The sequence below is a fragment of the Argopecten irradians genome, chromosome 2 (assembly GCF_041381155.1).
Source record: "Argopecten irradians isolate NY chromosome 2, Ai_NY, whole genome shotgun sequence".
NCBI lineage: Eukaryota > Metazoa > Mollusca > Bivalvia > Pectinida > Pectinidae > Argopecten > Argopecten irradians.
The window spans coordinates 2,756,900-2,762,899 of NC_091135.1; the positions used below are offsets into that span (position 1 = coordinate 2,756,900).

At 34.7% G+C, this 6,000-nt stretch overlaps 1 long non-coding RNA gene across 1 annotated transcript; it reads left to right on the forward strand.

Moving 5' to 3' along the window:
- The first annotated feature begins 3,046 nt into the window (after positions 1 to 3,046).
- LOC138316854 (uncharacterized) lies at positions 3,047 to 3,749 on the forward strand. The gene is made up of 2 exons (XR_011207667.1): positions 3,047 to 3,172; positions 3,486 to 3,749. It is a non-coding gene; the product is annotated as an uncharacterized lncRNA (long non-coding RNA).
- Positions 3,750 to 6,000: the final 2,251 nt, after the last annotated feature.

Consider the following 6,000-nt stretch of genomic DNA (forward strand, 5'->3'; position numbering starts at 1 on the left):
ATGTGTCAGTGATTTGATTGTTTTGGAAGTTTATTGGGGGCTGTTTTTGTTATGTTGTCTGGAAAATAGCACTGATTTGGTTTTGTTAGGGTTAAATCTGATGTCCCATGTTTTTGCCCAATCACCAATGTTAGAGAGGTCAGTTGTAAGTGCCTGAGCTGCTTGTGCTGGGTTTTATCTATAATTACATACAAGGAGGTGTCATCTGCAAAAAGTTTGATATTAGTTGAAAGATTATCAGTGATATCGTTGATGTAAAGGAGGAAAAGAAGGGGCCCGAGTACTGATCCCTGGGGTACATTTCTATCACATCTCCATAAAAAACGGCTACTACCATTGGAAAGAGCGATAATTTCATTCTACACATCTTTACAGAGTGCCGACGTAACGTTGAAAATGGACCTCCGTTGAAAATTGACCTCGGATACCGTTGAAAATTGACAGTGTCTAGGGTCAATTCTCAACGGCAGGTCTGTTGAAAAATGACCGTTGAAAAATAACCTTGGCAAACTATTAAAGATGCTCCACCGCTGACAAATGGTGTTTTTTCACTATATAAAAACAGGAGCAGACGATTTAGTATTTTTATTCAGTTACAAAAGTTACTTACTTTACACCATTACCACCATTGAAAAGTTTGAGCTTCTAATTTTACTTCAAGCTAAAAATATGAAAAATACATATAATTAATTGCATCCCGAAAAAATTCCGTGACACTATATCTTATATGGAATGAAATACTGATTGCGCATGCACCAAAGGCGAAAAAAATTATTTTGAATTATTTTTTGTGTTAATTAGGCATACATATACACGATTAAACACCAATTATTGTTCAAATGATTAACATCATTTATGCTCTGTCGGCGGTGGAGCATCTTTAACGGATGGTCTATTGAAATATTACCCTAGTACATTCACATATATAACTGTTGCACAAACATAATTCTCGAATTCTGTTACCGCCATTCCTAATATAAGCGACCCTTCTGTGCTGGTATTTAAATTATGTAATCACTTCGATTTGAATTGAAATTTGGTATTGCAATCATCGTAACAATACCTCAATTAAATATTTAGGTGCTTGTATGTTTATTATGGAGAATACGGCACTACAAGACTTTCGTTTTTTCTATAGTCATTTTGTTCGTCCGTGTAGATAATGTTAATTTAATTGTTCTCAAACTGAGGAATTGCTATATAACACTGAGGTAACGTAGTAAATTAAAATGAATTGTTGTTATCAACTGAATGCAAATTTTGTACTATGTGGTGTTCACTTTGGAGTACCAGTGGATAGTGTTACAAAACTATATTATGGGATATTATTAATTTGTTTCTAAATGATTTTTATTATTATATTTTCGACGATTTTACGTTTGTCAGATATTCAATAATTGTTTGTATATATTTATTCCCTGCAATACAAGAATGCATGTATAATATATCTGCGCATGGATCAGTTATGTTGTGTTCTACGTTGGTTGTGTTGTGTTGTGTTGTTTTGTGGCTGTGTGTTTTTGTATTGTGTGTTGTTTGTTGTGTGGTCTTGTTTTGTGTTGTTTTGTTGTTGTGTGATGTTGTGTTGTGATGTTGTGTGGTGTTGAATTGCTGTGTGTTGTGTTGTGTTGTTTTGTGTTGTTGTGTCATGTTATTGTGTTGTGTGTCATTTGTGCGTTGTTGTGTTGTTAGGTGGTGTTGTATTGTTGTTTTGTTGTGTGTTGTTTTGTTGTGTTGTTGTGTGATGTTTTGTTGTGTGATATTATGTTGTGTTATGTTGTGTGATGTTGTGTTGTGTGATGTTGTCGTGTGTTGTGTTGTTGTGTGTTGTTTTTGGGTGGTGTTGTATTGCTGTTGCGTGGTTGTGTGTTGTGGTTGTGATGTGTGTTGTGTTAGATGTTGTGTTTTTGTGATGTTGTGTGTTGTTATTGGTGTTTTGTTGTTGTTGCGTGTTTGTGTGATGTGTATTTGTGTTATGTTGTGTAATGTGCTGTTGTGTTATGTTGTGTTGTGTGATTTTGTGTTGTGTGATGTTGTGTTGTGTAGTGTTGTTGAGTATTGTTGTCTTGTTGTTGGATATTGTTGTATTGTTGTTGCGTGGTTGTGTGTTGTGGTGTGGTTGTTTTGTGTGTTGAAGTGTTGTATGATGTTTTGTTATGATGTTTTGTCGTGTTGTTTTGTAATGCTGTCTTGTGTTTGTGGTTGTTTGTTGTATTGTGTGTTGTTGTGTTGTGTGATGTTGTGTTATTTTGTTGTGTGATGTGTTCTTGTGTGGTGTTGTGTTATGTAGTGTTGTTGTGTTGTTGGTGTGTTGCTGTGCTGTGTGATGCTGTGTGGTTTCGTGGTGTTGGGGTGTCGTGTTGTGTTGTTGTGTAAAAACGAGTTCTTATGGGGTCACTTTTCAATGGGGTCTATTTTCAACGGGTCGGTGTAAAAAGTGCACTGAAAGTTCAGTTTTCAACGGTTTCGGGGTCATTTTTCAACGTTGAAAAATGACCCGAGGTCAGTTTTCAATGGGGGTCCATTTTCAACGTTACACCGGCTTATTTCGTCACCACTATCTGATACTATAAAGCGTTTTGCTGGTAAAACCACAATGACGTGATGTAATAACCAGCGTCAGAAAACAATGACTGGTTAATTGATTGACAATGAGAAATTATAACTTAATCTCCTAACACGTCCTGTGTTCACCATAATTTGCAAAAAAATATATATATATACATAGACATAAAAAGAAAACACAACTTTCCATATACATAAAAAGAAAACACAACTTTGTTCTTTTTTACTTATCTACCATCACATGGACATGGTTCTTTTTTACTTATATACATAGATATATATAAATGAAAAAAAGAATCGATCTTTCATGAAATTAGGACAAAGTTACTTAGAATTGCTTCATATGCTGATATTGTAAGTATAGAAATATTGTGTTTGTAGTCGTAATCGAAGTATGTTTTGTACTTAATCTCTTATAAACCACGCAGTTAACAATAATATGGAAATATAATTTTGATATTTGTCTTGTAGGATTTCACAGAAAAGCCAGAGATGGCACTGGGTCATCATATACTGGACAACAGAAAACATTTAAGAAAGCTGACGCAAACCTCGTCGGAACGAACTTTCAGGATACCATCACTTCGGTGATCGTGGAGAGCGGAGCGTAAGTGTATACACAAAATATGGATTTAGATACAATATTTGTTTATTTAAATGCGCTCTAAAATCAAATCACTTAATTTGAATAGCTGTAGGAATCTATAGTTTTCCGTTTCAGAGTTCACGTCATCGCCGTTTTGTGGGCGTTGTAACCCCACACCACCCGAATTGGCTTATATGTTTATTTACTACATCAACTGTTTATCATGCAATAATTTTCCTTTCCCTTAAATTGCTGAAGAACATATCCATTTTATAACATGAATGTTTGTGTAGTGATACTAATTGTTTGATTTATATTCCTTTTATTCTTGTAGCTGGGTAGCCTATCGTGACATCAATTATCAAGGACCCTAGTACCTCTTCACCAGAGGAACTTTCAACGGAACGTCGTCTGAGGGTCACTTTCAGAACAACGCCATATCATCCCTAAAGCCTATTGCTCGTGTTTGTCCTTGCTGAGATAGACGTAACGAGGACGAGGTCAAGCCAGCAAGTTTAATCAATATCTCTTTAAGCGTGGTACTGATGACAATTTTACCGCATGAAACTAGTATATCTATAAAGACTGTTCAATTTCATATTTGTTTTCTTTATTATCTCACTAATATAAGGGGTTACGGAATAGGGCAACTGAAGTTATCCATATCCTACATGGCGACGGTGCAAAATTACGTAGAAATGTGTTCACAGAATTGAGAGGTATTTCTTCTTGTAACTTTATCTTGTAACAATATAAGCCGCATCTTAGTCATAGGCATAGAGATCCACAGACGTTGGGATCAAGCATGTAAAATTGCGTAAGATTAGGGTATACTGCAGAAATGTTCCGGGTAAATTATATGGCTTAATAGCTACTGTGCTGTGACCGTAGGCATATTTAACGTAGACTATCCCTTCTGTGACGTCATACGTTTGTAACGTCGCTATCCAGATCCCGGCAAACGTATTTTATGTCATCTCAGTTTCGTAACAGAGAGCAAAGTGACCGAATCTATGTTTGCTGTACTCAAAGGAATAATAATGGAGACAATATTTGTTGTTAAATGTCATTTATTAATGACTTCTCCAATATTTCAAGTTTGATAGAATAACATCATGGGTTATTGATAAACATCAATAAAAATAAGATTGGAGAACAAATATTTGAACTAAACAGCAAAGATGGGGTACAAAATAGGCGGGTACAAAATAGGCTAAAATTAAAAACTACAAAAATACAACATAGGCTTGTGAAAAAAATAGTCTCTGTTGATAAGAGAATATATTCGTAAACCATATAACCTGCCTAATCACATCCAATAAAAGGAATAAATAGATACGAAAAAAGGGGCGGGAAAGATGGGAGGGAAATTGAAAGAATTCTTGAAGATTATGGATAATCTTAATTAGACACACACAAAAATCTTCACGCTGGCTAAGATGGTAATGCGATAGTGACGCCACCGAGGACAAAGAAAGGTCAACGCCCTCAGTGATTGGTCCGGAGGCTGTAAGCAAAGCATCTGATTGGCTGACCAATCAATTACTCTCTCACACTGACCAGGGGTCAAGCTAATTTGGGGAAATTCCATCACGCAGGCACATGTACACTGTGACCTTGCATGTGTGTATAAGAAAACACACCTAAGGGCGCGGGGCCCCACTTACAAATTAAGAAAGTAAAAAATGAAACAGCCTGACATAAATCTATTTATTCTGCCATGGTAAATAAATGTCATTTATTTCTCCGTACCCATCTATTATAACTCGCTTCTGATATTGGCATTCGAGTAAATATTTCGTCTGAAACCTTTCCATGTGTTTACTTTAATTGTATCAATCTAAAAGTGTGACATTTTAATCGGTAAATTTAGTATAATTTTGAAGTTTCATGCGTGAAGCAAAATCCATGAATTATAATAGTCGCTAAACAATCAGATGGAATACACATGGATATACTGGGACCCAAAATGAAAACTTTACGTCAGTAGTAACAAACAAATGACAGTTATCATTATAATTGTATACCTATCATTTTGCAGAATACAAATAAATCTACACAATATAAGGAAGTAAGTGGTGTTTTGATTGGAAACATTCGAGTTTCGTGCTTCCATAGGTACTCTCCGTAATACCGTATACTAATTTTCGTCCGGTAACGGACAAACAAAGTACAGAAATAAAATTGCTGGAAAATATTTTCATTTTTTTTGTTAGAATCTTTACTTATTTGAAAAATGCTATTACGGAAAATAGCCCATTTTAATACAGTATCATACAGAGCAAAGTATTTGTCTAAAAAAAGCTGATATATTTCCTGCTGAATTAGACTCTTCTAGAAAGTTTGAGGTCAGGCTTGCATGTAACTTGCAAAAATCATTAAGATATGTATTTATTGTGTTATCTTGTATATAATATTATAAATATAGAAAACTAACAAGGGTAAATGAATAACATAAAACGTTGAAAAGCGCTAAAGATTCGCCTATTTTGAACGTTTTCGGGCCAAAATTTAAAGAGTATTAGAAAGCAAATCGGCCATATTTTGAAAAATAATGCGGAGAGGTATACTTGGTATTGGCTTTTCTTATTGCAAATAAATCAGTCTTCATGCAAATTTAAAAAAAATCGATTTTCCTTGAGATCATTTTTACGGAAAAAAAATAAAAACGTGGCTATTTTGATTCAATTTTTCCCAAAATTGGGTCCGGATTTAATTTTAAAATGAGGATATTTCATTTTATTGTGAAAACCCAGCTTATTTGATATAGTTGTGGATTCTATATCACATACTGAAGATATGTACATTTAAGGGCATATTCTTTATATGTTAAGGGGTGTTTACAGAGA